This window comes from Hibiscus syriacus, unplaced genomic scaffold (genome assembly GCF_006381635.1).
Source record: "Hibiscus syriacus cultivar Baekdansim isolate YM2019G1 unplaced genomic scaffold, ASM638163v2 tig00111582_pilon, whole genome shotgun sequence".
NCBI lineage: Eukaryota > Viridiplantae > Streptophyta > Magnoliopsida > Malvales > Malvaceae > Hibiscus > Hibiscus syriacus.
Genome location: NW_024063126.1, coordinates 6,375,720 through 6,388,251, shown reverse-complemented (window position 1 = coordinate 6,388,251; position 12,532 = coordinate 6,375,720). Strand labels below are relative to the sequence as shown.

The 12,532-nt window shown below is 34.2% G+C and overlaps 1 long non-coding RNA gene across 2 annotated transcripts; it reads right to left on the bottom strand.

Moving 5' to 3' along the window:
- Positions 1–401: 401 nt before the first annotated feature.
- LOC120165300 lies at positions 402–12,212 on the bottom strand. Of its 2 annotated transcripts, XR_005519798.1 has the most exons (5): positions 12,133–12,212; positions 11,975–12,045; positions 11,800–11,895; positions 855–862; positions 403–415 (listed from the first exon to the last, which is right to left on the bottom strand). It is a non-coding gene; the product is annotated as an uncharacterized LOC120165300 (long non-coding RNA). The 2 variants fall into 2 exon arrangements; XR_005519797.1 differs by having other exon boundaries at positions 402–415; positions 11,800–12,045.
- Between the last annotated feature and the right edge of the window lie 320 nt (positions 12,213–12,532).

Genomic DNA, 12,532 nt, shown 5'->3' with positions numbered 1-12,532 from the left:
TTACATAGCCTTTCAAGTAGTAGATGACCATCATGCATCGGAACAACATTAGACAACACCTCATCTTTGTATCTTTCAATGGAGAAAAAAATGAGAACATGATTGGTGACCTTGAGTTCCCTTCCAACATTAAGCCATTGTAGCTTGTATGGATGTGGATGCTTTTTTGTTGCTAGGCCAAGTTTATCTACCATCAAAGTACTAGAAATATTAGTACAAATGCCTCCATAAATTATGACAAAACATACATTTCCATCAACGTTGTAGTAAGTATGAAAGATATTCTCGTGTTGTTTATCCACTTTAGTGGCTTGCACACTAAGAATGTTTTTAACTATAAATGTCTCTCCTTCAACAACATGATCTAACTCCTCTTCTTCTTCTTGGATGGGAATGTTATCTTCTTCATCTTCCTCTTGGTCTATTTTAATTTCCCCATCATCTCGTAGGAGCATTGTATTGCATTTTGGATATTGACTAGTAATGTGTCCTCTCCCCAAGCACTTAAAGCATTGTACATATGGGGAACGAACAAGAATAAATGTACTCTTTCCTTTATTGGTTTTGGTAATATGCTTGCTATGTTTGGGTGTTCCACCTCTTTCATTGGTTAGAAATGGATAACTCATTTTGTAAGAGCTTTGACCCCACTTTGTTGTATAACTTCTATAGGTGCGTGAAGTCTCCTTTCTTTTGAGTTGCTTTTACACCTTCATGGCCATATGCACCATGTCATCGATCTCCGCATAATGTTGTAACTCCACAACATTGGTAATATTAGGATCAAGGCCCGCTAGGAACATTGCCATCATGGCTTCTCGATCCTTGTCTATGTTGGCACGAATCATGGCCACCTTCATCTCTTTGTAACAGTCTTCCACGCTATGATTTTCTTGCAAGATTTTGAAGCCTATTAAACAACTCTTGATGGTAGTGGGTTAGAATGAATCGTCTCTACATCACTGCTTTCATTTCATTCCTAGTAGAGATAGGACATTCACCATTTCTCCTTATGCTAGAAGTCATTTGATCCCACTATATTAGTGCATAATCCATAAATTCAATGGCGACTAGTTTTACCTTCTTAAGCTCAATTTAGTTGTGGCAATAAAAGATGTGTTGTACTTTCTTTTCCCATGCAAGGTAAGCGTCAGGATTCATCTTACCTTTAAATGGTGGAATGGAGATCTTGATGTTGCTAAGATTGTCATCGATTCGTGGACGAAACCTCTAATGTCTCACGCCTTGATTTTTCGAGTCATGTTATGAGACGTGATCATCTCCTTGCCTAACTTCTTCCCCTTCTTCAAATTCTTCTTGGTAGGCTTTATCTCCTTGATCTTGCCTTTGCCTTATTTAAATTAGATCATCTGGAATGCGGTTTATTCATTCATAGATTGGTTCCAATTCTTCCCTAAACATCATTGCCAACTCACTAACCATTGCTTGAATTTGCAAGTTTGGTGCACCACCTTCATTTGGGTTGTCACCTTCTCATGAAATATGAGAATTGTCTCTACAATTATGAAACATGATTAGTAATAAAAAAAATTAAATCTTACCAACACAAAATCTCACCAATTTCACTCCAAAGGAAAGCCACTCCATTCGTGTTTCACTCGGGATAGCTTTTACCCTTGATGTACTCTCTTGTCTTTTATTACTCTTGCTTGTTTTTTCAAGCCTTGTAGAACTTCCTTAAGGCTTAAAGGAATTCTTGTGGAATTCGGCTGAAACAAATGTTTAAGAATATATATAGATGTGTAGGAAATAAGGTGGCTATAAGAAATAAAGGAAATTGTGAGAATGAGTAATATTAAATGAAAATGATGAAAGAAATGGAGAATCAAATTCAAGCTTCCTTTTGTGTGTGTTAAATATGAAATAATGTTTCCCTCTCTCTTTAAGATATTTTTATATTTTTTTAAATTTTTACTACACTAGGAGAGACAAAACTAAAACTTACTGATCAACTGTAGCTCTGATACCAAATGATATGAATCCAGTTGTGATATTACCGAATCATATGTGATGTGTGCCCGATCATGATTCTAGTAAGTATTAGGAATTGTTTGCTTTGAATCCTGTAATGAAACTTGTAATGATAATGAGATAGAATTAAAAATGGTGTTATGATTGAAATAAAATTGATGTTGTAGGATTGATGAAAGGATGATGATAAAGTTGTAGTTTAAAGGAAATTAAATATGTTGAAGGTTATGGTGATATTGGCGTAAAACATGTATGAATAAAGGAAGATGGATTATGACCCTATAGTTATAAGGAACTAGAAACCAACAACATAATAAGATGGATTAAAGGGGTAGGGGATGGAACGTGACCCTCTAGCTATATGGAGCTAGGAACTAGCGCTATAAAACATTGAAATGGATGAATACCACAAGAACAAACTTGAAGCCGATAAAGTTCTCAATAGAACTATAAAAAAATAACTCACGAAGAGGTTTATAATTCAAAGGTTGTGTGATTACAATGAAAGGAAAAGTGCTTATTTATAGTATTCATAGGCTTAATATGAAAAGTCTTAAAAAAAGAGATAATTGCTTCATCTTAATGATAATGAAAGCTCATGAATGCATTGTTCTTTTCTTCTCTCAAGTGGAAGAAAGTTCCAAGAGTCTAGGATGAATTTGGACATTCTCTAGGCTGAATCTAAACTCATGCATCCAATGGAGAAGACTATTGCACTTCCATGGCTTGCTCTCTCATGTAGAATGCCTGAAGACAACTTAGGATGTATGTGGACATCCTATACGTCCAAAGGGGAGGTGTTTCTTGACATTTCATGCTCATCTTCATGTAATTATCCTTCTTGAATGCCTTTATGATGAGAATAAAATAGGCGTTCAATGCATGTCCCTTTGTAGAATTCGAATGGTCTCTTGCAAAGATGATAAAGAATATGATTAAGGATGAATTGAAGGCTTGTCTCCCTTGTAGAATTTGAAAGGTCTCTCTTTAGTTCAAACATATCCATAGCCGGCCATGTACCTAGACACAATCATTCAAGCTTTAAAACAAATTAAGAAAAACATGTCATGCAAACATTTAAAGAGCTAGTTTAATTTATGAACTAGTTTAAATTAATGAACTAGTTTAATTAATGAACTTGCTTTATTGAATGAAACAACATACTTAAATGAAGTAGCTTTCATAAAGACCTACATGATTTAATGAATTCAAGCTTAAATGAAGTAACATGCTTATTTATTTATTCAAATTAATGTCATGCAAATTATGCACAAGTAAAAGATGGAAGTCCTCCCTCAAACTTGTTATCTCCTTCTTCATGTCCCAATCTTAACAAAACAAGTTTTCCATGGCTTCTTGGAATTACCTTGCCCTAGCACGTGTCATTAGTCCACTAGGGAATACTTTCGGGTCCTTGTCAACGGTGACCAGTAGGTATGTTTAATGAGATGGCATCGAGAGATTCATTTCTCTATATAGTTTTTTGAGATCATTGGTTTTGTGGATTTTGTATTTCCAAGTCTTTAGTTGTTGTGAGTAATAAATTAGGTACTGAAATCCTGTTATCTTTTGATTTCCATTTACTTATTTGTTCGTTACATAGAATTTATCTCGATTTATTGATTTTACTATTGCAAAGGCAGATCCGGTATAATACTTTTATTCTCTGTGTGATACGATACTTGATACACATATGTATATATACTTTATTATTTTAGCACAATAATGTATGCTTTCACTTTTGTCGATACATTTCCATCACATCATTAATCCAAGAGAGTCATTCAGATTTTAGAAGATATACTCCAGTGTTGCATCATTGATTTTGAGGGTAGTTGGGAAGATAATCTTTCACATATGAAGTTTGCCTACCATAATAACTATCAGTCAAGCATCTAGATAGTCCTGTTCAAGGTGTTGTATGGACGCAAATGAAGGACTTTTTTTTTGTTGGACTGAACTTAGTGAGGTTAAGCTTTTTGGATTGCCTTGATCAGTGAAAACGAGGAGACAATTCATTTTATTCAAGATAGACTCAAGGAAACTTTTGATAGTCAAATGACTTACACGAATTTGAAACATGAGGATATTAAGTTCTCTATGAGAGATAAAGTCTTCCTAAAGGTGTCACCTTGAAAAAATGTTGTGTTTCAGGCGCAAGAGAAAGTTAAGTCCGAGGTTTATTGGGCTGTATGAGATTCTTAAGAGAGTTGGACTCGTAGCTTATCAGTTGAGACTAATACTATCATTAATTCCTAGAGTTAAAGCCCCCGCATTATATGCCATCAATTTTCCAATGAAAACCCCCCAATTGTTTGACCATCTGTTCTAAAATAAATTCTATCAACAATTCATTGACTAAGACCTAAAAATCAATTGTATGTAGCACCACCAACATTGGATCTTCTCCCTCCTCTAAACAGTGTATAACCAATAAATGTGAGCGGATATACCATGGTGCATCTATTTCAATTCGATTTGTGTCGATCTCATGATACAACCTAAAAAGGAAACGACCCTATCGTAATTCTGATATCGCTATGCCACCGCAGGATGCTATACGTTTGCAAGTGAAGTACACATTGTTTGGACAATAACGCTTGACATTAGGAAACTCCCTACAAATTAGTTCGTAAAAGTTATAATGGGACCACTCGCAACCTGATCAATTAACAACGCCTTCTCCTTCTCTTCCCCTAAATTCAGACCTTCCAAATCATTTTTCAGATCACCCATTGATAAAAAAAAGAAAAAAGAGGAGAATATCAGTCGGGAAACCTTCCGCTTCAAATCAAGTAAATACAATAAAAATCAACAACTTCCTACGGAACAGACAATGAAGAAAAACTAATAAACCTGAGACTATCTAGGAGACATGCCACAAAAAACAGAGATATAGTGTGCCAATCGACAAAGAAAATGCGTGCTAGACGATAGAGAAAACTCTATTTTGATTATTATATTAAAATTCAAATGCTACTGAAAATTTTTATTCTCTAAAACCCTGTCTTAAATATGTTTAACTGATACAATAATAATTTATAAAATTTTCCCATTATAAACTAATGGTTGGAATATATATCTCAATTGACCAAGATAATATTCATTTAATTATTCAAACAAAAAAATAATTTAATAGAAATAAATAGGATAGTAAACATAACGAAACTGTCATATTTAAAACTTGTCCTGCATCACAAATTTATTCCTTTTAGGAATACAATTCGTCTTCCCTTATTATGGCGTTTTTACCTACATATCACCCTCAGACCCATTAATTATCTATCATGCACCATCTCTCCTAATATTACTAATCTAGCATACTTTCTAACAAGGCGCAGATCACTATCCACGCCTTCGCGAGGTTCTATCCGAACTGGTGTCACGTAAGGGAAGGCGTGGATCGCCATCCGCATCTTTATTAAACCTCTAACATATATGGAAGGTGTGGATCATGAAACACGCCTTCCATGGGAAATGTTAACGTGGCACCACTTGAGAAGGTACGTTTCAAGGAGCATGCCTTCGAAGGTCCACATCATTCCTCAAAACATTTTAAAAGAATATGCTTTAAAAAATTAAAAAAAATAAAATATAGGGACTAATATCATAATTTAATACATATTAGTTCCATGAGTTGAAGAGCTTAATGGGGTTAGCTTATATAGGCATATTAGAGTGTCTAGGTTATGTTTCTTGAAAATGTGGGATAAAAGTTAAAATGTGCATTCTTTAACTTTTTTTATCTCTATATCTAATGAATCTACTCATACACTATTGTTAACTCTTTAAGGATCTCCCCTTTAAAATTGTTGAAGATCATATACCTAATCAATCTTTTGGTTAGTAGGAAGAAACAATCTTAATTATCATAACGTGAAAAAAATACTTTCATGTGCTTCTTACATATGTGTTAGACTCTTAAGCTCGCCAATTTCTAAAGGAAGATCATCTTGTAGCTTATTCCATCTCAAATTACTACAGCAAAAAACATATAATTAAATAAATTACATGAAAATTACCCATTATCTCATAATCTAGATTTAAAACAAAAGAACATATATTATTTTAAGGCGTTTGAGCCACCCGAATATAATTAATATTATATTCGATCTTACATAAATATATCGTTTCCCTTTTGATATATATATCAGCTTCAAAATTTAATTTAGTATAAATCTTAATAGTAAATATTAACATAATGTAATTATTTAAATATATTAACATATAAAAAATATCTAATCTTAATTAATATAAACCTTAATAATAAATATTAAACTAATGTAATTTAATAATAGTGTATAAGTAGATTCATTAGATATAAATATAAAAAAGTTAAGGAATATATCTTTTAGCTTTTATCTCATATTGTTAAAAAGCATAACCTAAACACTCCAATATGTCTATATAAACTAACTCTATTAAGCTCTTCAACTCATGGAACTAATATGTATTAAATTACGATGTTAGTATCTGTAGTTTTATTTTTTAAAAAAATTTTTAAAGTGTATTTTTTTAAAATGCTTTGAGGGAAGATGTAGATTTTGGAAGGAGTAGACTTTTGAAGGCGTGCCCCTTGAAACACGCCTTCTCACGTGGCGTCATGTCAACATTTTCCATGGAAGATGTGTTTCATGATTCGCACCTTCCGTATATTTCAGAGGTTCAACAAAGGCATGGATGACAGCTCGGACAGAACCCGTGAAGGCGCGGATGGTGATCTACGCTTTGTGACAAAAGATGCTAGATTGGTAATATTAGGAGAGAGGGTGACTGACAGGTAATTAATGGGTCTAAAGATGATATTTCGGTAAAAATGTCCCTTATAGGTAAAAATTGTTAAAAAAAATCTTAAACTCTTATTAATTATATATAGTGTAAACGTGCAGTCACTGAAAGAATATTAACACAAATAAGTAAATAAATGTTAATACTAGACTTGAATACAACTGAATACACTCTCATGTGATATCATGATCTATTTAACCATTTTCTTTTTGTTAGAGTACGCATGTAGTATCTAGACTGTTAGTTTTGATCTGTTTTAGTACCTAAACTTTAATTTTTTTCAAAACCATATCTAAAGTTTAGTTTTTGTTTCATTTTAGTACCATCTGTTAAAAACTTAACAGACGAGCTCGACGGTCGCATCGTCAACATTCTCTGAGCATCGCATCTATCGGCTGGCAAAGCCTAAACTTTTCAACCCTCACCTTTTCGATCCCCTAAATGCGATTTTGTCATATGTTTCATCGGAAAATGCCTCAATCTCCCCAAATTGATAATGGACTCTTTGATTTTTTTTCATCCTTCAATCTCCATGATCCACCGTCCAATGGGCTTGAAATTGGACTATGTTGGTCGCCTCATCATTCTCTCATGGTCCACCGTTCGGATTGGCCGTCCGTCTACTGGAGCTATGCCACATCAGCCCGTTTGTTAAGTTTTTAATGGTGGGATACTATAATGAAACAAAAACTAAACGTTAGGTATAATTTAAAAAATAATGTTTTAGGTACTAATACAGACCAAAAGTGATAGTTTAGGGACTAAATGCGATGTCTGCCCTTTCTTTTTTTTTTTCATTTTTTATGGAAACAACACATCAAACAAACTCTATAGTCTCGCTCATTTCTTCTTAATCAGTCGCTATAGAAAAATCGAGTAAATTCAAAAAAAAATTAGCTGACCCTATTCCCATATATAATGGGGTGAGGGGGAGGTAAGGTAGTAGGCTGCCCCCAACGCCAGGTTGAGAGCAGCTTCCGTGGAAGACCTCCGGCAGTCATAATTATGAACTACCTTAAAAAGAACTACTCGGTCATCCTCCACTAAGAAAGCTTCTTGTTATTAGTTACACTCGGCTTCCTCGCCCATGTAGGGCGTTGGTAAAAACAATTCCCCATACAGGGCTCTAACCAAATTATTTCTTGAACTGAGGTACTTGCTACAGTGCTCCATAGGTCGCCAAATGCTCTTTGCGACAAAACCTCCTCTGTTGCAGCAACTCTTCTCTCTTCCCTCGCTGTTGCAGCTCTTCTCTCGCATGCATGGCTCATGCACGCTAAGTAGGTCGCTGTGTGCTCCTGGAGACCTATGGAGGTCGTCGTGTTCTCCTGGAGACCTATGGAGGTCACTGTAGGTAGGTCGTTGTGTGCTCCTGGAGACCTATGGAGGTCGCCGTGTGCTCCTGGAGACCTATGGAGGTCACTGTAGCAATCACTCTACTTAAGCAAATAATTGTTCGACTGCACTATGTGTACTTTTTTTTCCATTGCTTTATTCAACCACTTTTTCCAGTTACACTCAGCTTTCTTTTTTATTTTATTAACCCTTTCACTCATGTGTTGGAGTTTGCTCATCCAATGGAGAACAATGATGAATTTCCCTCCGGTTTGAGGATTCTCATAGTTGATAATAGTATTACGTGCCTATTTGTTTTGGAAACAATGCTTCGAAAGCTCAAATATGAAGGTATTTAATCGAGTTCTACCGATCTGTTTGAATCATTCATCTCGTTCATTGCAAGTTCACTGTTATTTCTTTCTTTCTCTCCTAAACCAGAGATTATACGCTTCTGAATATTGTTTATATGAGAAATTGTAATTGTTATGTCTCGAGATGTGTTGATTTCATGGTGATTTTCAGTGACAAAGTGTCAACAAGAAAGACATGGGCTTGCTTTGCTTCGAGAAGACGAAACTAGATTCGATATTGTGCTTTGTGAAATACATGGATTGAATGCCACACTCCAAAATTCAGGTTAATATTTTACTCTTGATAAATCAAAATTTTTAATTGCTTCAATTATTTAATTTAGAGCTAAATTGAATAAATGTTAATTTTAAAGATATCGACTTATCTTGTAGTTTTACCAACTTATTTTTAGTAATCAATTTTCCTCAAATTTTTTATTTTAGAATTATGTTTAAAGTGTAATTCCTAAGTTTGTTTCATTTCAAGTTATTTTCCTTATTATCTTATAAGCATTATCTTATTATCTTAAATTGTTTATATTATATTATCTATTATATTATTTATTTCAATTCTAAAATATATTCCATAAATTATCTATTTTAGAGTTGACTTTTAAATAAGACTTCTATCTTTATCTCTATCTTTATCTTTAGTTTAGTTTAATTTGATATTATCAATTTATAATTTTTTTTATTTCTTTCTAAACTCTATATATTGCCATGAAATAAAGAGAGAAAACAAATTCATCTTTTCCCTTATTATTTCGTTTCAAATTCAGTGACTATTAATTTAGTTAGCTTTTCTAAGATCGTGTGGTCTCTCTCCACTAAACCTTCGACTCAAGATTCCGACCACAAAAGTCTTTGCTCATTAATATCTTTATCTCTATACGATTTATGGTGTGTGTCCTACCGTGCTACAATCATTTTGATTCTGTTTAATAGATTTTCTATTGAATTTAGAATAATTAAATTTTGATTGATGTTGTGGTGATGTATATAAATCTCTATGTGTCTCTGTCCGATGCTATAGGTATTTTTTTTATTGATTGATTGAAGATTGAATTGGAAGCATGGTTGTTTTTGTGAAAATTGTTTGTATTAAATGCATATTTGTTATATGTTATGCGACACATGTTGATATATCATATTCTGACTTTATTTTATGCATTCGGACTATGTGATTATGTAATTATTTTTACATTTGGATCAGATAAGATATCATATATATGTTATGTTATCATGTCATATTGGGTTGGGATTGATAGGGGATGTTCAGTGTATTCACCCGACGGGGTGAATTTCACTTCAGATTCAGTGGCCTCTACCTTTGTGATCTACCCCAATTCGGATGGTGTGTTGTAGTTAGACTGGTTCTGGGAACCTACTCTTCAGACGGGTGTGATGTATGGGTGCATTTACATCTGCATATTTATTCATACCATGAATATTATGACTCGTACTCTAATTATGTTTGTTGACTTTTCTGAATACTTTATTTATTCGTACATTTTGACCGCACTAAGCTCTATAACTCATCCTCTTTATTTCTCTCTTTTAGATATTTTAGAATTAGGATCGGATCGACATCTCGAGGATCGGAGTCTCAAATTTAAAAAAAAAAGAATATTTGGATAAAGTGATAATAATTGTATAAATTATTTGTGATTATGATTTAATATCTGATAAATTATTTTGAATTAAATTCTAGATCACTTTGGTGATCAATGTGACTTTCAAGATTCGACCGCAACGTCTTGGCCGGGTCTTGGGAGTTACATTAAAGCTGCTTTAGATCATTGGATTAGAGATGGATTTACCAGTTGTTAGTAAGTGAAAATAAATATGCATCAGATGTTAACAATACTTGTCCACTTATATATTTGATCCAATGTTTGTTTTTGTTATACAGTGATGTCTTCGGATGATCAAAAAGGAGTTGTTATGAAGTGTATAATCCATGGTGCTTGTGATTATTTGCTGAAACCAGTTCAAATGGAAGCCGTTCAACTCAATTGGCAGCATATCGTTAGCAACAGAAATCGAAAGTTTCGAGGTTTTCAGCTGCCTGTGGAAGGTAAAGGAATCTTACAAAGCTCGAAGCATACGAAAGAAAACGAAGAGGAGGACGAAGACGATAATGGCCGGGAATCATCCAAGTGATGACCCTGAAGAAACGGAGGCTTATTTGGACACAAGAGCTATATGAAATTTTTGTTGCTGCTCTTAATCAACTAGAGCATGAAAGTATGAACTATGAACAAACCCTCTATTGTCTGGTACGTTTTCTAGTCTTAACAATTCAAATTACACTCCGATGGATCGGATACGAATATGTTCGAATGTCGAACATGATACTAAAAGAAAAATGAAGAGTGTCTTAAGTAATACCCCTGTGTTTTGTCTTGATCTGCAGAGGCTCAACCTAAGAAAATCTTGGAGCGTATGCAGGCTATGAACGTTACTGGTCTTTCAAGAGAACATGTTGCCAGTCATCTTCAGGTAATGTTTTGTTTTTTAGTGTTGTATCATCTTTTGACCAAAAACAACACTGACAAATGAAGGGCTTGTAGAAATACCGTTTGAATCTTTGGAATCGAGTTTGATCCTCGGCTGATCACGAAGATGTAAATCCCGAATTCGAGCATGCTTCTCCGTCACACGGGTTCGACTTACATTTTCAATCCACGGCCGGCTGTTCATCTCATCAACTTCCAACTCAAAATCTGATCATTAGTACCCCACAACCATCTATGACTCGCACAACAGCAAAACGGGTTTTTAACGGCGTTTTTTTTGTCATATAGAGGCATTTTTATGCGCCGTTAAAAAACCCTTCTGGTGCAAAAACAAACGCCACAAAAAGCGTCGCTAAAACAAACTCCGCTAAAGGTTATGCTTTTTAGCGGCGTTTGTTACAAACGCCGTCGCAATTTATCTTTTCTTTAGTGGCGTTTGTTCTCATAAATGTTGTTAAATATTCTGACATATAGTGGCGTTTGTGATTGTAAAACACCGCTATTGACTACGTATAGTGGTGTTTTTCTATATAAACACCGCAAAAGATCTTGAACTTTAATGGCGTTTTGTTTTACAAACGCCGGTATTGATTATGAATTTAGTGGTGTTTTATTAAACTAACGACGCTAATTAAAATTGATTTTTTAAATGTTTTCTGCTCTTTTATCACCCAGATTTAAAATTTTAACCTGTAACATTATCCTATAAACTTGAAATCCATAACAACAAACTTGAAATCCATAATAATAAATTAAAGTTTACATTAAAGTGAAATATAATGTAGTTCAACGTTATTAACTAGAGGATTTACTCTCCTCATCTTCATCTTCATCTTCATCCTCTTCCTCCTCCTCTTCATCCTCATCGGATGTTTCATCGGGATAATCATTTCTTGGATTATCTTCAGCTGCAAACACCAAAAAGAATATACAAGTCATACCAACATCCCCAGAATTTGGTGACAGAGACTAGACTCTAAATGTTACCATTTGAATCTTCACTATCATATTCCGACTCATATGGCACATCATAGAAATCCTCATCATCCACCTGCACCCTGCAACAAGATCATGCATCACTTTCAATGTGTGTGTAAGAGAGAGGGAGAGAGATGAAATAACAGACTATGTAATGTTATACTCACAGTGGTAATGGATTTGAGGCCATATCCTCGTCTACATCAGAGTCATCCTTCACAGTGTAGTAGTCATACACATATTGTTCTGCATGTTAATTAGAAAAGGAAATAACACATCATAGCAGCTGCATAAACCAGTGAAATCAACTGCATAAAAACCAAATAATACTAAAGAGTACACAAATAATACAATTCTATAATGAAACAGCATTGCAGGAAAACCAGTGAAATCAACTGCATAAAAACCATATATGAATATGAAAGATCAAACGGTGAACTCTAAAGCCGAAAACAATAGCAGCAGAAAGGCCAGACATAGTGCAGCAAACAGTGGTTCATCATAAGAAACCAAATTTACAATTCACAAACTTTTCCAAACACATATAGGATTCAATTTCGGCAACAG